General features: G+C 40.9%; 1 protein-coding gene across 2 annotated transcripts in view; it reads right to left on the bottom strand.

Moving 5' to 3' along the window:
- LOC121899293 (SPRY domain-containing SOCS box protein 4-like) overlaps positions 1-24,454 on the bottom strand; it is a 45,287-nt gene extending 20,833 nt beyond the window's left edge. The window contains exons 1-2 of one of the 2 annotated variants that reach the window (XM_042415012.1): positions 24,142-24,454; positions 9,353-9,446 (exon numbers count right to left, since the gene is read on the bottom strand). The gene's annotated coding sequence lies outside the window, so the exon portion shown is untranslated. Of the gene's footprint in view, positions 1-2,649; positions 2,850-9,352; positions 9,447-24,141 lie in introns of those variants that run through there. The other variant, XM_042415013.1, reaches the window with a different exon arrangement.
- Between the last annotated feature and the right edge of the window lie 2,395 nt (positions 24,455-26,849).

Raw genomic sequence — 26,849 nt, 5'->3', positions numbered from 1 at the left:
TATAATCCAAAGTAAAAAACAAAAAATTAATAATGGTTGAATCCCAACATGGATTTCTGCCATGCATTTTAAGGTTTGTGTTCCATCTAAGGATTCTGAACATTCGCCTCTTTTTTTTCCTTCTACAAGCAAAAGAACATGAAGTGACAACACCAGTGTAAAGCAAAGCTGGACAAAAACTAGAGTGGCAGTAGCGACTTTTTATTAGACATATCTAACATTTGTATTTGGAGCATAAACTAACGAGACTGTTTTGGCCTACAAATACAGACTACCAACTGGTTTATCAGCCATGCTAGCTTCATGGCTATAGGAATGGCCATGTCGGTCCGTCTACCACTTGGGTCCAGATAGAAATCTAACTATTTGATGGATTGCCATGACATTTGCTACAGATATTTAATATCCTGTGCGCCCTGGTAGCCAGCTGGTTAAGATGCATACCCCTCTCTCTACCCATGTTTCCAGTCTCTCTGCACTTGACTGAGGAAAAAAAAAGATACTCACATTCCTTGACTTTGATGATCCTCTGATTTTTTTCTCTAGTGCCACCAACAGGTCAAAGTTTTTAAAAGCTTGTTTTGTGAATTATCTCAACATCTAATTGATGGCTTGGCACCAAATTTTGTACAGATGTTCATGACAACCAAAGCCTGCTGTGGTAACTGATATATTGGTGATAATGCCGATATTGGCCTATCACAGATATATCGGTATTGGCGTATATGTTGTCCGATATACACAGATTTATTTTTTTTAAGTTATATAGGCAGCATTTTATGTATATTTGATCCTTTTCCTTAATTCAAGTTTAATATATGTACGTGTTTTTTTTGTTCTGTTTATTTTATAGTTATTTTAATTATTAAATTTTCAGTTTACTGTTTCAGCGCACTGATGTCATTTTATACAATAAAGTTTATTATTAAACTGTAAAATATCGTGCCTCCATTACATATCTTTGTCACAATTGTTTGATAACCACACTTGAAAAATCATTGCAAAAAAATGTGCATATATTGATAACGCTCCCTAATATCAGTATCGGCCCCAAAAAACGAGTATCGGTTGGGCCCCAATTCTGATGGTGTCAGCAAATTATAGACCAAAATCCCCCGATGTGACTGTTGCTATAAACCATGTTTTCAAACCAACCAATCAGAATATGACATGAAATGATGCAGGATACATTGGCCAGCTAGCCTAACATGACTGCTAAAAACATTTACTCCAATCCTCATTTAGCTAAATCAGCATTTCGTGTGACCCTCTTCCTCTGGCTGCCGGCAGCTTCATAGTCTCCTCCTCCTGTAACTTTTCGATGCATCCGAGTGCTACGGCCGAAGCTTGCTTACTGTTTTTCCACATTTTCAAAACATCAGAGCAACGTAGATAGATGACGCAAGTTGATGACATGTCTCTGCTTGCATCCGATTTTTTTTTTTTTTCCAATTAACGTCACACTACAGTTTACCAGGCTTTCATTGCACTCTGACAAGCCTCTCAATCGCTATTGTACAGTCCCTCTCAGATTGCGACCACGACAGTGTAAACATGCAATGAAACTGGAAGATTGTCGTCATCACGGTTTATAGATTCCCTCAGTGTGTGTCTAAACTCTGAGGTGGCATTATTCCAGGAACCACATGAAGAGATGGGAGGATAAGGGATTTTGTGAGGCTCCAGCTGCTTAGTTGAGGATGAGAAATGTCACAGGATTTAATTTTCTTGCACTGGAACTATTCCAGATACTAAGAAATTTTCACTATGAAGAATGACCACAACAAAGATGCCATTTTGTTTCCCTGACAGAAGTGTCAATAAGCTTTGGAAAGAAAATATGATTAAAGCTATTCAACTCATTACTGTCTCTCTGGTATCAATAAGGATCAAACATTTGAAATTAGCAGGCTTGATATAATGCAACAGCCCAAAACACATTCAAAACAGTTAGTGTAACGTCTTAAACTTACTGGAGTATTTCATCTAACCAGCCATACATAACTAACTCACAGTTTTTGCCAAGTATAACTACGAGTCAGGACTGAACTGGCCTAGCGTAGCAGCAGTGTAACGCAATACACAAAGTCTTTAATCATGTGTCGCTCTCCCACCTTTCAGTCACCCGGTGTGAAACGCTACACGGAAAGTGTGATTACAGCCGTGCTGGAGAGGTCAGGGTGGCTGGTTGGAACAGCAACTTAACAGTTCTTCCTTTTTATATACAAACCCAACTAGTTAAGATGCAACAAGCAGAGATTACAGCAGACTTTAGCTAAGATAATAAGCCGGCATGACAGGGTGAAATATAGAAACATCATTTTTAACTGGAAATAACGGCTCATCGGAATAACTACGTTTTTTAAACAAGTAAAGCAATGAATGCCATATTTATTCTCATTTAAGACATGCTAGAGCTTTGATGTTTAATTTAATTCATTACAAGACCATTCTGGGACATGTGGAAACCCTGAAAAAGCTTAAAGACACAGACAGAAAGACTTTGGGAACTGTCAGCATGGAACAAGCCCAGCAACAGTTTTGCCAACGGAGAGACGGGAAACCCGAGAAAATATCACAGACGGAGAAAAGTACAAACAAGAGGTCAAGAGACAGAAGTGGCCAGTGAGGAGGGAAGAGACATCTTACCATGAAAGCATTTCTCCAAACAGTCAGACGGCTCTCACACAGCAATGTGAACACGCAGTCACAGCAGTCAAGTAAAAGAGTGGGGATACTTATTCCTCAGTCTGTAGTCCAAAATGAGGTCAGTACACAGTCAACAGCCAGACGAGTGTGGGACAGGGCAGAGACAGACAAAAAGAGTGTGTTGCGTGTTTGCGTATGCCGACAAGTCGGGTGAGTTCCTGCTTGTGACGCGGGGATGGGGAAAAACAGCCTGGCTCCAGTTCCCAGCTTAGACAGGAAAACAGCTGCTGGAGGGAGGAGGGAAGAGAGGGAACGATAGAGAGGGAGGGAGAAGGGGAGGGCTTAGTGTGGAGCACGCTCAAAGTCTTTCCCAAGCAGTACAAAACCACCCACTCTCACAGATGCACTGACTGCGCGCCTCTCGAAGACGGTGGAAGGAAATAGAACACACACACGCACGCACGCACACACATACACACACACAGTTCTCCCACATTTGCAGCTCAACAGCTCGTTTCCACTTTGCTCTGTTGAACTGGACAGAGCGCTTTGGGCCAGTCAAGGACGAGTGTTGGAGAAAGCACCAGCGCTTTAGAAGTCTGTCTTGTGTTGCATTCAAATGTTAAAAAGGAACTTCAAGTGTAAAATCTAGCATGTGGTTTTGCTGACTGCCATGGCACTACATCAGTGAGCAGTCGTCCTTGATAGTTTTTTTTAAGTTTCACTTCCTTTACACCACTATGCTAGTATGTATAGGTGGGTAATATGGCAAGAATATCATATCAGAGTTCAAAGTTATAAAAGTTCTTTTTCATATTGGACGGTTTTTCAAGTTACTGAACAGTACTCAAGATTCAAAAAATGTCTATCACATGATGAAATTTGTCTTAGGTTAGGAGCTCACTAACAACATAAAAACATACACCCATGAAAGACAAAATTACATTGAAACACAAACAGTTCTATAAATAAATAAGAGCAGGTGCGCAAAGCTGCATTAAGAAGTAGTGACAATCTTTTTAGCCTTGTTTAAAATGGACACTGCAGTGTGAAACCAAACTAACAGTACAATGACAACTAATTTCACGGCTGAAAAGCAAATAGTTGATAAGTTGATTGATTCAGATAACTAGCAGGGTGTGCACCGTTAAAAAAAAAAAACAGTACACCAGAGCTGACATCACGCTAGCTTGCAGTATGACAGAAGTTAGTGTTATCAGTTAGCAGGTGGGCTAATCGCTAAACAGTGGTGTTTACCTGTAGCCCAGCTGTCAGTTTAACATAATGTGCAGCAGGGGAGCTTCTTAGCAGGACATTAAAGCTGCTAGAGATTTCACCAGCAGATGTGGTAGGAGGCGCTCGCCATGTCGGTGCTGTTACCTGTTTGCCTCCTGCTAGCATACTGAACTGATACAATGTGCACTGTAGCACGATGCTAACGATCTCTCTGTAAAGGCAGATCGTGGAGACATTTTAATCGTTCGCAATCTAATATGGTCATATCACACACCTCTACTGGTATGTATAGCAAGGTGACGATTGCACAGTCAGCTCTAGATGATGTAAAGTTAAAGCTAATGATCTATCAGGAAAATATTTTATTATACAAAATATGAACTGCAATATCAATCAAGTCTAGTGCTGCAATGAATAGTCAATCAACTTCTATCAAAAGATAATTAATCAGCAACTATTTTGATAATTGATGACTCATGAATTGATCTCATTTTTCAAAGAAGTGCAGGTTAAGTAAGGTAAGTTTCTCCACTTTCTCTGTAAACTGAATATGTTTGGGTTTTGAACTGTTGACTGTCATATCGGGCTCTGAGAAATTCTTGTGGTGCATTTTCATTTTTTTTGACATTTTATACACTAAATGAATCAAGAAAGTCTTAAGTCTGAATGTCTGTTCACTCTCACTCCAAGATAGTGCTCCATCCAAACAGTGAGCTGCATTCAGCTGCGAGGTGAAGTGAATTTCTCATTTTTGATCTCTGGAGTGGTTTTGCAACCTGTGGACTTTCCCTCTACTGACTGTATAGACTTGTACTGTGACAACAAGCAGACTCTGTATGACAGCTCAGACAGACAAATGTCTAAATTTACCAGGGACTCATGCTCCTCCTATTTTCCACTCGACCGAGATAAAGCAGACAGACCTTTGCCTCCGTTTGTTTGATGTAGTATGGATCTGCATCTCTCATCCCCCTTTGAATTTTAACGTTGTTTCTTTGTGCACTGGTTTAACCTGACTATCACTTCAAGTAGTATGAAACTCAGAGGCAGCATTTCAGACATTTGCCTTGGCAACTGTGTGGAGCTCATCTAAATGAGGACATTCACATCTATGTTTTTTTTAATCCTTCAGTTTGGTTTCATGTTCTAAGGACATGTTTGGGGGGAAAAACAGATGATGTATTTCTAGTTTACATCTTGTGTAATCCTCATTATACACCAGAAAACAAACCTGTCAGATGGATTAAACGTTGGGACTCAATATTACTATTTTTGGATGCTTTATGAGTGCTGAGACCAACAGTTCTGATATTCAAATAGTTTGAGGGTTTATGCAACACCATAACACTGCACAGCACTTTGTCACTGATAACTTTTCAGAGTTATAAAATCCTTCCTCATAGTATCAATCATTTTATCCTCAATGCCTGAGGGGAGCACTAGAATTACCCCACCCACGCTACAAAGTAATCTAATGGCAATGCGCACGGACGAGATCGCATCGTGTTTTGGCAAAAATAGAGAAAGGTTACAGTCTTTTGCTGGACGGCCCTGTGTTTTTTCCCAACCAGAGCCCAGTATGAGGTCTTTAATAACACGGTAGGGTAGCCATGTTAACTTAAATAAAAACAGATTTATCCTCTGATTCTAGTTTTTAATTGTGTCTAAGAGTTGGGCAAAGCAGAGGGATACAAATGGATTTTTGAAATTAAGATGCATTTGTATGATAAGCTAAGTTCTGACAAGGTATCCCACCCAACCCCTACATCTCTTAGTTCTCTGACACCATCCCCCGCTCTCTACCTATGTATCCATGCTTCTCTCTCCTCTCATCTTTCTGCCCTGGGAGACAAGAAAGCCCTCCTTTTTACTCGACGCGCAACAGCATTCCTCTCTGCATGCTTGCTTAGAGTGTTTCATGCTGAATTCCACATATATTAATGCAATATGACTTGCTCAAATTAACTCAAGCAAGAAAAACCACACTGGAGCTTTCACTGTACAAAAAAATGCACACTCACCACATTCATAACAGATTCAACAACACCCACCCACGCTGAAGGCTGCTGCTGCTTGCCGCAGGACTACCTTGTTTTGACGTGGCCTGGTGTATGGATATGAGTGCAGCAAAAAGCTGAATGACCTCAGCTAGGGTTCAGAGAGAGTGGGCCAGAAATACACTCAATAGACATACACATGTTTGTGTGCTTGTACACTGCAGGCATTGCAACAAGAAATTTAAAAAAAAACAGTGTTGCCTCATTGATATCAATGAGTCCAATGGGTGATAAAGGTAAAGTCACTGAATGAACACATGGAAAACAAAGACAAGGAGGAGTGGAAGTTTAAGAACTATGGAATAAAACACTAATTACACAGGACTGGTAAACCTTGATGGAAATAAAATGGTATAAAACACATAAACTGCTTTACGATCAAAAACATTACAACCATTCTCCTTTCATCCCCTGTAAAGTAGATGCGTGACTTTATAATGCGCAGATCAAAGCGTCTAGTCAGTCAGGGGAATGGGCTAGTCAATAACAGACCCATTTGTCCAAATAACTTCCTGCTGCTCAGACAAAGACACACCCACAAGCCGAAGATGAGTAGCAGTTTGCAGTCTCCATGTCTCCGTTTACCCAAGAGAAGAATCTGTTGGCAACCATGTGTTGGAGGAAGGAGCCAAAGCTATCCGTCTTGGAGAATCCAGGTCTTTCACATACACATACACACACACAAACACACCGGACTGCAATCCAAACACTAGAGACATAAAAGGTAAACCTGCCTCTGTGGTAATGTCTCCCAAGTGTTGGAGAAGAGACAGAAATCTTTTCATGGCGAAGTGTGATCCGTCAGTAAAAGTTTTTGACCTCGCAAGCCCAAAACGGCCAGTTAGTTTTAATACAACCAAAAATCATATAACATATTGTTAACACACAATACACCAAGTAAGAGCTTGGTGAAGCATGGCAGTATTTTTAATTTGGTCAATGAATGATATTCACTCATACCACACTTTGGCGCTTCTTGTGTCTATGAGGATTTTCTCAGAGTACTCAGGTTTCCTCTCAGTCCAATGACAAGCAGGTGAGTTGAAAGGGAAGCTCTAAATTTTCATAGGTGTTTGTTTGTTCCCTGCATTTAACCCAGTGCACACTGATATGCTGCAGCCTCTCTGTTGACCCTAAACAGGACTAGGCAGGTTAAGAGTACGGACAGCGCTCTCTTTCATAACATAATTATGTTTTGAATATGAGAGTTGAAGTGTAGCTGCCGTGTAGCTAATGCTAGCCAGCAGCAGTCTGCAGATATCACACTGATGTCTTCTAAGTTAACACAAACAGCAGCAGATCATTTAGTGAGTTTTCTGCTTTGTCTACTTAGTTGAAGCATCTGGTTCGGACAGTCAGTGGCTATGTGGGTGACCTGTATTTTAGGCATAATGATGACAGCCTTGCAAGTGGTGCAGGTCTTATTATTCTTGTTTTGTCTAAAAAAATAAATAAATATTTCAATCCTGCACACAATTTGTTTAAAATTGTGAATCAATTCAAAGTTTGAAAAAAAAAAAAGTAGGAAAAAAGTAAGATTTTAGTTTTTGGCCATACCACCCAACCAAAGTGTCCAGCACTGAGTAACAGGCTTTGCTGGGTGCAAGACAGATCATCATACATAGTTTTATAAAAACAGCTTCCTTTCACTAGCATCAAACTTTTGGTCATAGCAATTTCGGCATACAGAGCAAACCCTGTATTCTTCATCAGTCTGGTGAAGCCGTAAAGGTCGACTGTCTGAACATAGCTATGGAGTGAGACTGGAAACCTGGCAGGATGAGCTAGTCGTTGCTTCAGCGCTGACTCGCATCTTTGTAATGCTTTCTTAAGCTTGTATATACACACATACACCCTGACCACGCCAACATTCCCTTCACACATTGATGTGATTAGAAAATATTACAAACTGAGCTGCATAAAGTAGAGAAACAGTAGATATCCAAATATACAGGACAAAGTCTGTTGCTACTCTGGTTATCATGATAGCTAAGGGATCCACTGTGTATACTCCAGTCTATTAGTATGAAAAATAAGGAGGACTGACAGAGTAGTGGGGTCACTGGGTTCACATTCACTGACTGTATCAGATACAGAAATTCAACTTGTATGGCTGCCATGATCACAGAGTAAGCACGCAGAGACAAGACTTGTTATTGCCTGGTGATGTTGGCTGTAGCTCCTGAAACTACTACAAACTTTTGTAATAGACAAGATCAACACCACAAAAAAATAAACTATTGCGTGGCGTAACACACTAACTCAACTCACTTCACGAAAACATCTGATATCATTACATAACCATTTACATCCTTGAATATAATACGACCCATAATTCCAGAAGAAAATATGGTATTTATTAAAAAGGAAGGTTCTGTTTATTGTCTAACTGTCTCTGCCTCACAACACACACAATGAAGTAAAGTCAAAGTTATTTGTTTGCTGTTTTGGTTACATGTTAGATTGAATATTGAATGGCTCCTCTGCTGTGTTTTCAGTTCAGGTTGATAAAAGCTCATCTGGCTCAAATATATAAGCCAGATGAGAATTCCTCTCTTAGCTTCTTTACTGCACTGCGTGGTTGACAGACTGCTATGGCAACCTCAGCCATTGTGTATTTGTTGTTGCGTGGTGCTTTGAGGATGTTTGCATTATTTACATTGTGGCCTGAATTCATTTGCACATCATACTAAACGCCTCTCTAACGTCCTGATATCTGGACTTGAGAGAGGAGTCAGAACTAACTATGGTGTTTGTTTAGGTTAGGATGTTTCCTGTAACTTCTGATGCTTTACTTATTTAGTTTTGGGCTCAGACTTGTTTTGTAGCTTTAACTCTCAAAAAAGTGTACAGACATGGGTCAGCTGTACCTGGGTCATGCTGTATTGTAATTATGAAGTGTACTGTAGCGATGAGGTGTAGTGATGTGGGCCTCCACAGGATGGAACCTGAGCCTAAACACTCTAAGCCTGTAGTACATATCAGCTGCTTTTGGGTTAGGGCCTGTTTTATTTATTTAGCAGCTGCCTTGTATCAGTTTCCCTGTCCCTACAGGTAAGCACAAACCAGTCTGATCAGGTTTCCAGCGCTGAGTTATAGGATGTGAGGTAGATCATTGAAATCAGTCATTAGTAGATCTGTCGTCACATCACCGACAATCAACCATTCGCCGTCACCAGTGGGCTACATTATCATTTTCAAAACAAAGCCATGATACTTGCTGGGGTCACTGTGTGTTCACTCTTTGCTTAATGCACAGAATACCATCTTTCCATCACCACCAATATCATCTAACACACTGCATGGCTTTGGAATATAGATGGGAGAGCAGCTAAAAGGACGACGGAGGCAGTGCTGAAGTATGTAATGAAGGTGGATGAGCAGAGTTGGCTGTGGGATTGGAAGCTAACCTGTTAATCCATCCAACTGCAGGCGTCTTGAGAACAGTACATCTCTGCCAAATCAAGCGGGCGCAGGTCACAACATCAAAGCTCTGCTTGTTCCCTGTTGAGAGAAAACAGCAAAAGCAAAAAATTTAATTAGTGTGACGCTAAGACACAAGACACAGTGTTCACCCACTGGTGGGGAGGTTCTACTACATTTTAAAAAGGTTCTTGTTTGGACAAAACAAACAACGTGCATGTCTGTCTTTTGGGTCATCACATTACAGCGTACTAATATTAGGTGCTGCTAATATTAAAAGCCTTGCAGTATAAACAATAGTTGGCAGAGCATCTTAATGAACACTCAACGGCACAATTAGAGGCAATGGACTGACATAATGTTTCGCATTAAACATACTAAGTGCCACTACAGTGCTAGTGGATGTTCTCCTGAGAAAACCTGTTTGTTTGGGTCCAGTTAAAATTCTGGCCGAGATGAAGCAGTTCAAAATAAGACGGCATTGACAAAGCGAGATAAGAAAGGAATGAATAAAAGAACAAGAGCAAAGAGAGGGGGGGGGGGGACCTCTGCTCTTTTTAATATTCATGGGCTAGTGCAATCTTAATGATCATCAAATTTTAAGACGGCGACTCTTCAAACATTAAAAAGACAAGGGGTTGGTGCGCCCTGTCTGACATTGGCAGTTAGTGATCAAGCCGATGATGCAACTATTCTCTGGGGTGCGTCGGCGATGTAGGGGCTCTTGAGTCACTTACACAAACAACTTTTACTGCTAGATAAACCTGCGCTTCCTAGTTCCAAGTGTTATGAATGTAAGGATGTTAATGTTAATCAATTACTGTCCCCCAGTGCACCACAGAGAGCCACATGACAGACAGCGGAAAGCACTGCTGCAGCTTCAGTGCCAGCATCACTCCTCCCTGTGGTCAAGTAGCACTTAACTCCTCTAAAATTCCATCTGTTAAGTAAAGCACTCAAAGTGCTGGCTGCTCCTCCTTAAATGGAGCTTTAGTGCAATGGTAATTCTGTCAGCTGAGTCTTCCGATGTTGCCTGTCGAAACTTGGGCCACTTGAGAGATTAGCAGCAATCAATGCAATAACACGCACGTAAGAAATCTCATTATTCTTATCCTTATATACCCCATTTCTAAAACATTTAAATGAGAAACAATGTTTATTTTTTAAATTGACTAAGAAAAATCCAGTTAACATAAGATAACCTGGCTTCCTGTGAGCATGTAGATGTAATGAATGACACTTCACTGATTAATACGAACTGCCAGTCTCCATTCCCTCCTGTCATTCCTTTTTACACACAAACACACACTTTGGCAAGGGGTGTTATCTTATAAATATGCATTCAAATTAGCAATGGGGGGAATATTTGGCAATGAAATGAGTGCTGGATTGGGTGGGTTTGGATAACACCAAAGTTGTAAAACGTATCTTCCATCTATGGGGCCTTATGAATTCTTACACTGATGAAATGAACCGGAGAACATCACAGCAGCTCGTCTTAAGACATTCAAGGTCCCTTAAGGTATCAAGTTCATTAGGAAGCTAAACCCAGTAAAACGAAGTTACAGGGTATCAATTAATCTACTAATGAAAAGTTAATGAACAGTACATTCATGGAAAAAAAAGCCATTGATGGATCGATCACATTTCAGACATTTGTCTATAATCCCTGGTGCACCCATGCCAATATTACCATGGCAACTAACTGTAGTTCAGACAAGGTGTTTTTGAGTTAAGTTGCAGGTATAATGACTTCATTATCCTACTGTGGGGGCAGCAGGGTGCATCACTTCCAAATGATCAGCCCTGGAGAAAAACAAGCGAACACACGCAGGCACACGTGCACACATCCAAACGATCCAGGCCCTGATAGTGTGTGGTCTGACGAGACAGCAGGGTGGCTTACACGGCTTACACAGTAGCCTTCTCTCCAACGCCCCTCACTCTTCACCACCTGTTCCCTCCCACTCTGCCCACACACAGCTCTAGTGAGCAAGCTGTTGCAGCGTGCTGGTGTGGAAACAGAAGTCAAGGTGATCTGAATGACGCAGACTTTTTCAAAAATCAACATAAAAATACATAACCAATGAGGAAGCAGTCCACAGCATACTGGTGTGTGGGTATTTTATGAAGTGACTTTTTTCTAGTCAAACACCACCTATTAATTCTAACCTCCATTTACCCAGAGCAGTTTTACTGAGAATAATACATCCTTTTTTCAGAAACACAATGCCCTCATTCAAGGCCCTTAACCCACAACTGTTCCAGTAGGGCAGTTAAGAGTTTTGCTCAAGGGCACATCGGTGGTAATGAGGGACGTACAAGTTCAGCTCTTTCACTTCCCCACCCGTATTTATCCTGCCAATCCGGGGATCTTTCAGTCACAAGCCAACAACCATTAAAACCACCACTGACCCATTGTGCATTCAGTGTTGTAATTTCCATGATTGCTCAGGCGTTGAACCTAGTGCAAAGGTATTTGTTAGCTTCTGTTGTACTGCCAATATGCTCTGCTTTCTCCTCCTGGACATATTATTGTCAACTGATAATTACAAAAGGACAATCAGCGCACAGTGACTGAAGTGCAACTTCAATTTAGCTCTGAAACACTTGGGAGTGCAATTTAACATACTCCACAAGAGGAAAGGAGAGGCCAGATGAGCCTGGCGGAGGATGTCTTGCATCAGTTTGGGGGAGAGAGAAGGGGAGGGGGGGGGGGGGGGGGAATAAAGAGAACTGCAGCTTTTAATGATTTGACATTTTTAATGATGGTTAGAGGGAAGAGAGGGTGAACCATTTATCAGTAGAAGGCCCCTGGGAGACAACAGTCCTCAATCGTTTCTGCCTCATCTACCTTCTCTCCTTCCAATCCTGTGTTTCAATCCAAAAACATTCTCAAGCGACCAATCACTTCTATTGTCTGTCGTATATGGGCCTCAGCTGAAATAGTGGCCACCAGAGCGGCCATTAAATTGCACAATAAAAATGCGTGCAGAGTGCCAATGTGGTGTGATGATAAATAACCTTGTTAAGAGCCCTAGGGTGCTCTACTACCCCTCCTTGCAATCTTCAAGGGAACCAACTGCTGGAGAAACCATAAATAAATCACAAAATACCAAGCAGTACACACATCCACACTTCAGCCTAAAGACAGCTAAAATTATGAAGCCAAGACAGTGATGCCCAGCACCTTGGCTCAACCGACGATAAGTAAATACTGTAAATAAATAAGACTGCAATATTAAAAGGAAAAATGGATCTACGGTACACACATCTTTACTGAGGTGATAAAAGCCACATTCTCACACACCAATTCTCTATCCTTCCTGGTAAGCAACAGAAGTACACCATGATGAAAAATAAAAACAACTAGACAAATCGGAGCAATTGTACAACTAGCTACAACTTTTTGTCACTGTGTCTCCAAGAACGCTCCAGAAGTACAACTGAATGTTCAGTCTGGAGTATATTTGTCATCTCTGCAGAGCCAGAAATACGACAGAAACGGCCTCATTCGTTGACATATTTCCTCCACTAAAAAACAGCCAATTAGCAGCATATTGTAACAGTGGAACTGGCCATGCTCAAAAACGACTTGACACGCATGCATGTAGGCCAAAAGGATGGTTTGGAATACATGGAGCTTAACCGGGAGGCTTGTTAGCAGATCGAAAGTGCCATGTCACTTTAGCGGCTAAATTAGCTCAATGTGCCACAGTTGAGCTTGTGGCCTCATTTACCCGCGAGAAAATAAGTCATTAGCTACAGTCAAACATGGTGTGAATTAACTTGGATAATGGGTTGCTGTGCTCAAGCATTTGACTGATCCATTTAAACATGCAAAACAAAATTTGGAAAGGGGGGGTGGGGGGGGGGGTAGGGAGGATAAAGACAGTAGTGTGAAAAGCATCTGTTCTGTTTTTGTGTAGCTTTGATCGAAATTCTTCCTTCCCCCAGATGCCCCAGAGACACTCAAAAGATGTTTGTCCTAACCTCGGGAGAACTCTGCCAAAGAACAACAGGCAACGCTTGATTAAGTGTACCTTCATACCACAAACTGCTCTAAACAAGTAGGTAATTAAAAGTGCAATGAATCTGCAAGCCAAAAGTTTGAAAAAAAATTCAGATATTGGCTATTTTTTTTTAGTATCTTAATGTGTATGTGAACAAAGATCCTGACATCTTGCAGGAGGACACAGCAGGCAACAAAGCTGTGGAATGTCAGCAGAGCAATAGGATCCCAGTAGATTACATCCATGAGCACATAGGACGACTCAATTATTCATGCCGGTGTGGTGTGGCTGTACAATAGCCAGGCTGATGGGATGATTGAAAGTAGACGTGGGGGTTACATGTTTGTGCATTAGCACATTTTGAGCGCAAGGGAATGTACAGTCAGAACAGATCACCAATCAGATCACAAAATGTCATACACAATCATATCACCGATTCACCTAACCTGCATGTCTTTGGACTGTGGAAGGAACTTTGCATCTGTACACAATCTGCATCTGTACACAATACTACATGAGGACCTGCCTGCGTGACATACTAGTCAACCCGGACATGATGGGTGTGCTTAATGTGGTTAAAATTTGACTGAGGTTGAACTGAACTTCCACAGCGCGTGTTTATAGGGAACTCTGGCTACAAAGAGCAAAGTGGTTTTTATCTTTAAATATTATTGAATTTATACCGCAGAAGGGATGTTTATACCTGCTCGGCAATCATTTTTATTAAATAGATTTAAAAAGTCAGTTCCCATTGTTATGAGTTACTATGCACACAGAGCTGTACCTAGAAAAACTCAAGCTATAAGACTAGTAATGGTAACAGTGATGGTTTACTATATTACAAGGCAAAACATGGAACTCATGCTTTATTAATACACTCCTCCTTCTCATGTGCCTGACATATGCTTTCACCATGTTCCTGTTATCCTCCATTTCTGTTCCACTACACTGACAGCGAGCAGCCATGTATGACTGCATTTTTGCACCATCATGCACACGTCACTGTGCATGAGGTCATTTCAGGTAAGACGATCCACAGTGGTTGTGTGTATGTGGACGCTGCCCTCACGGTAACCCAGTGTTTTGGGTACAGTGTTTTGCATGACAGATTGTTATGGTAATGCGGAGGAGGAGGAGGAGGAGGAGGAGAAGGCATAGAGTGGGAAGAGGAAAAGCGCAGCAGGTAGACACTGAGGTAGGATGTACGGGGGAGGATGTCTGCTTTAAACATTTAAGAGGAAACTTCCTGCATCCAGGTCAGATTTAACCTTTCCACTTTGAATATAAAGCTGAGCTGTAGGCTTTTCATGTTATCTCTGTACAGAACAGCAAGTACTGTTTGTACAGCCAGAGCACCGAGGCGAGGTTTAGAGTGGTCTTCATTTCATGGGTGCCACGCTGGCAGGACAGTGTCAACAGGAGAGCCACTTCTATCACAAAACACCAAAATCCACCTTAACCCTTAAGTAAATCTCCCTATGAATTAGTCATCATAACTGTAACAACATACAGTATGTACACAGGCTTACCTTGATACTGAGATGAGCAGGAGCAGGCATGCATTTCCTTGACTTTCTTCTTGTTATATTTGTAGTTTGTTGTTGCAATTCTAGTGAATTATGTGTATTGGCTGCATCATCATAATTAGAGATGGGTATCGTTAGGATTTTTTTGATACTACTACTTGTATTGATAGTCCTTATCGGTCCAGTTCTACATCAATACTCTTATCTGTTCTTTCTCATTACTAAAGAATTGCTTTTTTAAAAATATTTTTATTTAAAAAAGAATAAACAGGATTAGAAATTATTTATATTTTGAATATAACCATAACTAGAGCAGCAACAGTAGTGTTCACCTCAGACTGTCACTATATAAAATCAATAATCTCTCACTGGAAACAAATCGAAAATGTCAATAATATCAATAATATTTCTGACTGAGTGAAGTTTAGAAAGACAGAAGAACAAACACATCCTTCACTATCAGTCATTCCTCTTGTTCTGTCCTCCTCCCTCTACCGCTGATGTCATTCACTGCTGCAGGTACTGCTGGTAGGGGGGGGGGGGGGGGGGGGGGGGGGGGGGGGGGCTGTCATCTCAGCCAGTAGCTAAGTTTACAAGAATTTGCCAAATTTTAATATATGTTGCAACCCAAGCTAAACAGTTAGGCTACATACAGACATCTTAGTTTTAACTTGTTCCTAACAATTTGCTACTAGCTTAACAAGCACGCTGTGGTTGTGTAAAACATATGCCAGCGGTGGATGGGAGACTGCAGGGAAGAGCGGTTGAAAATATTGCTTTTCCATACGTTTATGCTTGTTGAACAGGTGTTTTGATAAAGTACTGATAAAATGTTATTTTTCACTTCAGCTGGTTCACTGCCTGTCCGCTCTGAGTGTGTGTGTTGTGTGTGTGTGTATGTGTTAGGAGCTAAAAACACAGACACAGAAAGAGGACAGAGAGGAGAGGCTGCAGTGCAACCAGAAGTTACACCTAAATGTATAGAAGTAACAATAAAAGAACCAAGCTTAAAAATACCCCAGGTTCTTCTAATTTTAGAACCGGTTCCAATTCAGAACCAGGTAATCATAATTATTAGCAGCAATTAGGGCTGTTGCAATACCCACAATATCGCAATACCACACTGTAGACAAGCCAACCGTGGTGGATTGCAAGCAACCACCATAATTGTGTTATGTTCATGTTTCTTCTTTTTTTTCATGAGGTTAGGCCCTTCCTGCCCGCCGCATCTCAGGGTCGATGCTGATGCTCACTAATTAAAAACAAGTCTTGTATGAATATGTAGTCTCGGTTATATGTTTAAACTCTCCCGAGTTACCGTGTGGCCGAGCAGGATGCCATTTAACCTGTGGGGTAAGGTAGTTTTCCACCAATCATATAATCTAAAGGCACATCCAGCCAGACTTCATTCATAAATCCCAGCTTTAAGGGGACTCAGAGGTAGGCCAGCATTCTTTACTGACAGAACACAATTTAAAGTGTTTTCCGTGTTTGTCAGGTACTTCCACTCCATTCAGCTAACACATAATCAGACTAACATACCTTGATTTTCACAACAACAACAACAAAAAAGAGGCACTAATACGCATATGACCACATACTGCACTGTTGAGCCACCCTAAATCATCACAGAGGAAATACCCTCACCATGACAGCCCTAGTTGCGATGCCAGTCACCGCATGAGGCTCATGAGCCACGCAATGAGTAACACAGGTTTGGACCATCACGCTGGTACTACACTGATCGCAAAAAGATGACGCTGTTGGGATCTGTACACCTTAGTAGATGAAAGAGAAACCAGCACATCCATATAAGATTTCCAGATGGATTTCCTGTTGAGTTTTAAGACTTTTCACTGATTTCAATGACATCACACTATTTCAATTGTCAATACTATAACCATGTCTCTGATCTCTGCTTGTAAGAGTTTGAGATAATGGCTTCAGTTAATAGAGGCTTTCTAAACCTCAATTAAATACCCTAATAAAGTCTTATTTTAGGCAATCACAACATCCATCCTCGACCACACTCCTCCAGCTATTAAACAATCAGCTATTCTTACTCTCCTCAGTTTATGTGTCTCCTTATACACCATTTGACTCAATCTGCCCACCATCCAACACAACTATAAAAGAGCCAGATCATAAAACTAGTTATCAAAAATAACTACTTGAACCATTTGTACCACAAAAAGTGATAGAAGTAGTTGTGTAAAGACAACCCCTGACTGGTTATATGCCCCATGTCTTCCCTGGCTACATAAACTATCTCATAAAATTGTTGCAAAGTGCCAAATATAGTGCTCTTTATTCAACATAGAACCATTTCATTTAAAAAGCTGACAAAGTTGAACAACAGCAAAGGGCCAGCTAGTGCCAAATAAACTACTATAAAGACATGCAAGCGCAAGAGGGCTGTTTTCTTCTTTTACATAAAGATGCTATTAAGGTTGGAAATTCTGGTATTGTGCAATGCCATGTTGAGTACACAGTACATTCAGTGAATACAGGAACGATCACAACCGCTGTCGAGAGTCATTTTCATTCATAGGAGTTAATAGTTCAATGTAACACAAAATGCAGAGCTTCAGTGTACCAGTATAGAAACGTGTGGGTGGAAGTTTCTTCCAGGAGGAGCGCTTTACACCACATCCTTCTAAGATCTGATAGATAAACAGTAACTTGTGTGGTACATTCCTCTCGCTCTCTCTCTCTCTCTACTTCTCTCCGTAAGGAGGAACATCCATCATCTGCTTCAAGAACTGAGTGAGAATCCAATTTTCAACACACATCACTTACCCAGCAGCGACAGGCAACCCTGACTGTGCAGTAACTTATTCTGTTAGAATCATGCACAACATGCCTACAGGGTGATAACACAGTCAGATTTGCTTCAATTGGTGCAGCGTATTATAGAAGACCTTTTGCTGGGAAAGGGTCTCATGTCCCGTCTAATCAATACTGACAGTGTGAAGCATGTGGTGCTGTGCTGCTATCGGAGACGTACTGGTGACAGGTTGGGCAGTTACAGCTTAGCACCGCCTTCACCGAGATACTTTCCAATAGAGGAAAAAAAAAAACCCAACAAAAAAACCCACAAAATGACTCCTCTGTTACCGGTTGGTACACACAGCTGAACCTGATGGGAAATGCTGCTCCTTTGCATACGCTTCCTGCTGTTCAACTGACCTTATCAGGACAGGCCAGTGAAAACAACTGATGGAAAATTTTGCTGTTGCTACACACACACACACAACAATGGGAAAAGGTATCATTTACAAGGTATCAAAGCGCAACTGCGGCTCGAAAAACAACATTATTCTCAATCAGCAACACTCATCTAAAATCATTTAAATGGCCTTTGAGAGCAAGTGAACATGAGTGGCAGAGATTTAAAAGAGCAATTCAATTTAGTGTGAGCCACTCAAGTGATTAGATTCTATTACACAGTGCAAACACAAGAGCGCTGCTGGCCTTTCAAAATGACCCGCTGTCCCGTAAAGCCCAGGCAAGGCCCTGCTCTGCACCGGAATGCTCTTAATGGGATTTCACAACATTAACATTCTACTGAGTCAGCATCACACACACACTAGCTACAGTGCTCCCCTGCTGAAACAGCCGCATCTCTGATAGTGTGACTGTACTACTGTGTGGATGAGTGTGTGTGTGTGTGTGTGTGAGCGTGTGTAAGAGTGTGGGCTACGTGACTGGGTACATAGTGTGAAAGTGTGGAGTGTGAACATGATGTTTCTATCCAGAGCAAAAATATCTCCAGACGTGATGCTGCTGGCTGACTAAAATCCATCAGCAATTATTTGGAAACGGGGTTAAATCTCATTCTGTTGTAAGTGTGACTTTGGACACTGTTGTTTCTGTGAACCTTTTCTGAATGTGTGTTTGGATTTCTGTGAGTTTTTTTTTTAGTTATTTCAAGTAGGAGATATGTGGATAGACCTGAAGCGATTAGTCGAAAATCCTGATGCTGAACATTCTTCTAACTTCTCAGTTTTGGGATTTACTACTTTTCTTTGTCTTATCAGATAGTAAACTGAATATATATTCGGGTTTAGGACTGTTGGTCGGATAAAACAAGAATTGTTGATAGCAGACAGAGGGAACTGTGTCATCAGACCAGTGCCAAAATTGTTGCAAAGGCACCATTAACGGGAATTCACTGGAAATAATCCAAAACTACAGGTTGTGTCTGAAAAGTTGCTCAAACTGAAATGCCAAACCGACAGGAAAAACGTCTTTTGTTCATTGTCCTCTTTTGAGCTACAAAATTTGGAAAAATGGGAGGAAAACATATGCTACCTTCATTAGAGAGTAACGTCACCTAATTCAAGTCAAGATTCTCAGGCTTATAAACTCAAGTCTTGATCATTTTCTCTGTGTTTCAACCTGAGACAAAATTTCACGTGTTTTCTCTGCTATCTGAGCCAGATATCCTTCTCTTGCCACTCAGTCTTCCTGAACCACCTCTCTCTCCTCTCTGCTGCACTTAAGGGCTGCGATGGAAATCCACTGACGGTACAGAGTAACGATGTGTTGTTTACCACCATCGGTAGCACACGTCGGATACACCATTACCAGAGGTAGCAGTCATGGCAGAGCAGCCAACATCCTGGAAGCGAGCGTCCTGTATCAAGTGAAGGTGTGTCTGTGATTGGAAGTTTGCAGATGTGATCATTCTGTGATCAAAAAATGAATCATGACACATAATTCTTGTTAATAATGGATCTCACATCCACATCCTGACCAACAGAAGCAAGGCACGCTGGAACCTTGTTTTTATGATCGATGTTTACAGGGTTTACAGCAGCAGCAGCAGAAGAGTGAAAGGAAAGTAAGCTCTCATTACCTGGGTGTCACCCACAGCTGTCATTAGAACTGATTTGCTACTTGAGACAGGACGGACAGATGAGGTGGGAAATGATTGCTGTGCTACTCAGTTGTCAACATAAATTAAACAAATACTCTGACAAGTGATGTTGTGAACATAATGTTTGTATCATTCAACTACCACAGACAGTGCACGGCTGAGCTGTCAGGTCATTACCACTGACTGCTGGATGGTGACGCTGAAACTTAATCTTCAAGATAATGTGCCATTTGTCTAGCTGGTGTCATATTTCATATGCTGTGTCTCATGGGGCAGCAGTGAGGACTTAGTTGGGGTGGACCTGTTACATCAATTCAACAGACAAATAAACGGAGGAGAAAAACAAGCGCAGGTAGCATTTAACAAAAAGACAATTCCACACTCTATTAGAAGAAATCTGATTTGCTATAATCGAGTAGCAGAACCTAGATGGGAAAGGAAATAGGTTTCCATCTTCACAGTTTACACTTCCACATCAGAAATGCAGGGTGACTAAATGACAAAACCATTTTTGTTGTGCAAGACAACTGACAAAAAAAACAAATACATTTCAAAATGCAGACTGTTGCTGTCCGCCCTATTCTGCAATGAATGCAGCTTTCTCAGGGTTTCTGTGCTACTTATTGTTCAGCAGGGTAGACAGTGTGTTATGGCACATGTAGTGCTCTGTCACAATGTTAGGCCTTCATTCAGAAACAATCTCTCAATCAAATCTTCCATAGAAGCTGATAACACTGACACAAAGATATATCCGGCTCCAACTGTTGGGTCCAAAGTTATCAAACTGATTAGAGCTTGACTGATACATTGGACAGGATAATATGAGGTTATCACACATACACTGTATTGTGTATATATGGGTGATAAGTAACAGGAAATTCCAGTGGAGATATGTCAAAGACAAATGTTGCCATTAAATTCTTTCCAAAGATTATTTTCCAGCTGTATCTTGGTTTTAATTCTTTAAAAAAAAAAAAAGAATTTTATGAACGCTTCTCAAAAATATTTGTGTTCAAATGGTGCTATATGTAAGAATAAACCCGGCCCGTCCTGTCTCGACATAACACTTTGTACATCAAGAGGCGATGGTGAGTCACTGTGGTGTCCAGTTTTTTTTCTCTCTCAGGCGTGTCTTTGCTGGACCATCGCCCACCATGCAATCAGTCTGCTTCCCTGGCTGTCGGTACCATTTCCAGAGGTTTTGGTTCTGGTTCCTCATCCTGCAGGAGATTCAGCCTCGCCTCACCTCATCTCTCTCTGTCTCGTGTGAATGATGTCCTGTCTCTCTCTCTACCCTTTGTGTGTGGTTTCCTGTCTCTCATCCTCTGTGTGTGTGTGTGTAAATGGTATGATGTGAGTCTCCCCTGTGTACATGTGTAGTCTGTCCTCTTCCCAGGTTTCCATGGTGATGGAGGTCGCATGGCTCAGGTCCTACGCTGTTTTGGCAGCACCTGGAAGTTGCTCGGTGTCCTCTTAAATCATATGCTTCATATGCATTATAAATCCTTTATAATTTAGTCATCCTGTTGGCTATACTATATTTCTGTAATTTGTCTCTCTTGATCTATTCTGCACATATATCTATTGCACATCTGTCTGTCCTGGGAGAGGGACTCTGTTGCTCTTCCTGAGGTTTCTTCCATTTTTTCATGTTTCCCGGTTTTTTCGGGGGGGGAGTTTTTCCTTATCCAAATCCAGGGTCTAAGGACAGAGGATGTTGTTCTGCTGTACAGAATGTAAAGCCCCCTGAGGCAAATTTGTGATTTGTGATATTGGGCTATACAAATAAAATTGACTTGACTATTTCAGTGGCATGTCCTAAGCCAGAAACAGAATTGTTACAGAAGTTGATCCAGAAAAGTGTTGTTGTAAACTATAATGTCCATTCTACACATTTTATTTCTATGGTTGTGTTCCATCTCTCTCAGTCTTACACTAGAGCCTGACACATACTGGATTTTTGGAGCCGATGCAAATACTAGGGAGTAAAAAATTCCGACAGCGATATATGGCCAATAATATATACAAAATATATACATAAACACATATTTTTCTTTTCCTCAAATGTGGTTATCAAACATTTGTGACAATGATATGTAATGGAGGCATGATATTGTACAGTTTAACAATAAACTTTATTGTATAAAATGATATCAGTGCACTGAAGCAGTAAACTTCACTGGGAATTTAATTATAAATAACTATAAATGAAAAAACAGAATAAAAAAACTTGAAAACTTGAATTAATAAAAAGGATCAAATATACCTAAAATGCTGTCCATGTAACTTGAAAAAAAAAAAAAAGTTGCTGATATCGGCCAATAATATCGGCTGACCGATATATTGGTCGGGCTCTAATACACATACACAGAGGCATGCATAAAAACATACTGGGGGTGCAATCGATTGTGCACAAGTCAGGAAAGGTCAAAACACTGGTCCAACCTTTTCCTTGGAAGTGGCCAAGAGTGACCAATATCCTTTTATTTGTTTCCATTGACTCTGGTTAGATTGAGGATGATAAGAGAACTAGTGCTGACATCAGAATACTGAGGAGCTGGGCATGTTTATGCCACCCACCCACGTGGTGAAAGGGAACACAGGTCAACTGATGTCACAACGGTCACTGGGTCAAACCCCAGATGGTGGGAAATAGAGTGCAGGGGTCAATGGTTCCTCTGTGATGGCAGCATATGAGCCTGCTTTCAACAGTTCAGGGAAGCTAATTAACATTCAAACCATTTGTCATACTGACCACGATGCAGCCGCCCTACACAAACTTCTTACATGTTAAAAGATTATGGTTTTTGTTTGTTTATTACTCCAACCACAACTGAAAGCTAGAAGGGGAAAAAACCCACCACAACAGTTAGCCTAGCTACCACATCAGCCAGCTATGTTCTCCATCTCACCATCTGCTGTGGTCCACCCACACAAATCTCGCATAACACTTGATCTGGACAGTAGCCTGCCAATGCCCAGGAGGGCAAAGCAGATGGTGCAGTTACAGCCAAAGTCTTTAGCCTCTGAACAGCAGACAAACTTCAAATAAAATGGGCAGTGAGTTAAATCAAATACTACATTTTCTTTTGTTTCTAGGACATCAGGCTGCATTGTTTGCTCACCTGGAATAATGTCAGCCTTTGCTGAGTTGAAGCAAAGCTTGAAAAAAAAAAAAAAAAAAAAACACATCTGCACCTGTGAAGTTCAAAACTCTTTTTCTCTATATTTATATATATATATATATATATATATATATATATATATATCATTTCTTTGTCACTTTTCCAGTAGACACAGGCCTAACAAGTAATGATGATGGAAGTAATTCCTGGGAAATCTATCATTTGATCTATTCATGCATGAGGCATAGAATGTTCTTCCAAGGAAGCAACAACCGTCAATGACTCAGACTTCAAGTGCTTTGCTTTAAAAACAACATTATAACATCAAAACGAAACGTGATACATTTAAAAAGGTGCTGTGTGTACAAATCAGGAACGGAATATAAAATTCATACCTATGTTTAAATTAGTCTATAATCACCAGAAAATAAGAATAGCTGTGTTTTCATTACCTTAGAATGAGCCCTTTATATCTACAGAGGGAGCAGGTTCTCTTCCATGGAGCCCACCATGTTGCACCGCCATATTTCTACAGTAGTCCAGAGCGGACAAACCAAACACTGGCTCTAGAAAGGGCCTTTCATGCTTTTCATGAGTTTCACAGCCATTGTAGGTTCCCCTAAACACTTGGGGGGGTTGGGGGTGGGGTGTATTCAGTTGGTTGCAATTTGCAACCTCACCACTAGATGCCACTAAATCTTGCGCACTGGTCCTTTAATGTGTGGCAGGGGTCTTGCTGTGATTTCAGCACGTGAATGGCTTCCTAACTAGCAATTCAGGTCATATATATATATTTTAATTGACTGACACTATTGCTGCAGCAGAAGTCCTCGTTTAGTGTGTGTCAAAGCAATTCAACAAAGTTGAACTATTTTTAATAAATCAAATAAGCGACTTGATAGAATGTTTATATGCACATGTTTTGAGTGGTTACTAAAATGTCAGAAAATGTCTTAAATGTAACTTAGTTACTCTATGTGTGTGCTTTTATCATGCAGAAAGGGCGCATTAAAATGACACCATATGTGAGTGAATTTGGATCAGGCTGTGTGCTGGCAGGGAGCGAACGGAATCGGCTCTATCGCTGCCTCAGAAAACACAAGAAAGTTTGAGACGGGAGTTTTCTGTTTGTCGCAATGTGAAGCGACAACAGAGCACCGTCACGACGCTGTTGCGGTTGTTTTAAGCACAACATTAGACGCATTAAGAAAGAGAAAAATGTGAACTTACCGTGCGTTACCTTCCAGTCAGCGTATCCGAGGCACGGAGGTTTCAAACAAGGCGACCCGACAAACCTCGCACGACGCCAAGTTTCCTCTTTCCTCAACAAAGCCGACCAGTCGGAATTAGCGCGCAGAATGACGTTGGACACTTTGGACGAAGTATTCAAAGTAACCTAATAAATGCTTCTGCAAAGTCGATATGTGTCCGTGTTGACGAAGTGGAAACAGTTTTTACAGGGAGCGGGCGGCTCTCTTTGTTCCTCCTGCTGCCTGCAGCCTGTTCCGTGGATATTATCACCGTTCATGTGTCCCTGACAGCCGCTGATTGGCTGCAGGACCGGGATCAACAAAAGGTGATGGTGTCAAGGTAGACAGAGTGGTCCCTCGTCTTCCGGTCACGATTTTTACAATGACGCGCTCTTTTATAGATGTTATTTTTGTAATTGGCATTTTTGTATCTACTCTACAGATATGAAGTAGCATCACAATGGATTTAACGATCTTACAAAGTTTTTCATGTGTTTTATATTGTTGAAAGTTATTTTTTCCCAAAGCGTGACTGATTCCATGCTTTTGTTTTGTATGTATGATCGATTAACTTCCTGTAACATCTCAGCTAACAGGAAACTTGACGCAGGGTGGAGGCTGCTTCGTGCCTTACATAGTTTTATTCAGGACATAATAACGATCACTCTCACGATCAACTCTCCCTCTTTTGCAGTTTATTTGCTTGCACTTGGAGATACTGCAATAAGAAAACACAGAATTTTTGTTTGTGCAAGATGATTGATTAACGAAAGAAAAACGTCTGACACGGGACATTACTAACGACAGTATAAATAAATAAATACAATTTTGGCTTAATACTTTAATACTAGATGCACGTGTGTGTGTGTGTGTGTGTGTGTGTGTGTGTGTGTGTGTGTGTGTGTGTGTGTGTGTGTGTGTAAGGATATGGAGGAGAGAGAGAGCAGAAGGGACAAAAGAGAAGCAGAAGGAGAAAAAGAAGAAGAAGAAAGCTACTGTGCTGTTGGGGGGCATCTCCGGTTGGGTCCCAAGGGTGAAGGGGTGCCAGGGTGAGACCAGGACCCTTTCTCTCCCCCTCTACCTTCCTTGCTTACAATGCTCTCTCCTGCTTTCCGTCGCTCCCTTTGGATCATTATTCAGTCAATACAGATTCTGCAAACTGCATCTCTGTTTTATGTTTTGTTGCTACTATGTATGTTCTCCTAACCAACGGAAAAAAAGCAGATGTTTGTGGAGCTACATATGTGAAATGTATGAGCCTATATGGTTTAGTCTTCTTTTACTTTCCTATATCCTTGATAAATTGTGTATCCTTTTTTAAAATCTTCTCTTTTAATATAAATGATGGTTAATGAAAAGTGGCTTTAAGCAATCATTAAATGGGAGGAGCTGGTTTATAGATTAAACCTGAACTAATGGGTTTGCAAGCTTATTTGTTGCAGCTAAAGCCACTTACCACATAAACATGTAAACCAGCTCATGATTATGAGATTACAACTAGAGCTTGTTTGGACTGAAGTTTGGTTAGTGCTTAGAGCTCTCACTGTAACCACAGTGTGACCCCACCTACAGTATAAAAGTAAACAATTGTGCAAATGTCTTATCTAACAGCAAAAGACAGAATGGTTACATGTGATCTAATAAACATACCATTTTAGGGTTCTCAATATTAACTCCCTTGCCTTAAATAGAACCTTGAACCTTGCCCTGTATAGAACTTTATCTCAGTAACAATTATGAGACGCAACTATTTGTATCGTATGACAGTATCAACAACGTGAGCAGGCAAGCTCAGTCAGTAATAAAAGCCTAGCTGAAATTAGGCTCATTGTGAAAACTAGACCATCGGCTCCCTGAGCAGCTGGCCTCAAATCAATTCCAAAGAGATTCAGAGAATTGAAGTTGATGGGTTTAACACAGCTGAGATCACTTACCTGTCAGTGTAAAACACAGCTGTTTTTCTTCACTCCTCTGCAATGAGTCATTAAAGGAAGAGTTTGACATTTTTGGAAAACACTGTGTGCTTATTCACTTTTCTTGCTGAATAGATGGTAAGATTAATACCGCACTCATATCTGTTTGTTAAGCTATGGCGAAGAGTTGGTTAGCTTATCTTAGCATAAAGACTTAAACCAGGGGGAAACACCTAGCCTGTGTCCAAAGGTTAAAAAAGTCTGTCTACCAGCACCTGTAATTAACACATTATATCTTGTTTGTTTTATCCCCGCAAAATTTAAAGTTATGGTTTTATGTGGAACCATAAAGGAAGTCCCTGCACATAAACTCTCATAAAACCGCAATTTATCATTTTTACACTTCAGTTTTTGCACGGATAAAACAAACAGGACATAACATGTTAATTAAATTGAGCTTTAGAGGTGCTTGTAGGTGGAGGTTTTAAACTTTAGACAGCCAGGTTAGCTGTTTCCTCCTGCTTCCAGCCTCTATGATAAGCTAATCTAACCGTCTCCTGGCTCCTGCTTAACAGACAGATGAGACTGGTATCAATCACATCAATCTATCCATCCAACTAGTTGTCACCACAGACAGTATGTCTGTTATTCATAAAGTTAAAAAAGTTGATCCCGGTGAGACAGAAACAGTTTCAACTGTATGACTCAGAGCTCCCATGCTGTGTGTGTGTATGTGTCTGTGTGTGTGTGTGCAGGCAACGGATTTGGCATTGTG

The sequence above is a fragment of the Thunnus maccoyii genome, chromosome 6 (genome assembly GCF_910596095.1).
Source record: "Thunnus maccoyii chromosome 6, fThuMac1.1, whole genome shotgun sequence".
Classification (NCBI taxonomy): Eukaryota; Metazoa; Chordata; class Actinopteri; order Scombriformes; family Scombridae; genus Thunnus; species Thunnus maccoyii.
Note: the sequence above shows the minus strand (reverse complement) of the source record. Positions and strands in the feature narration are given on the sequence as shown.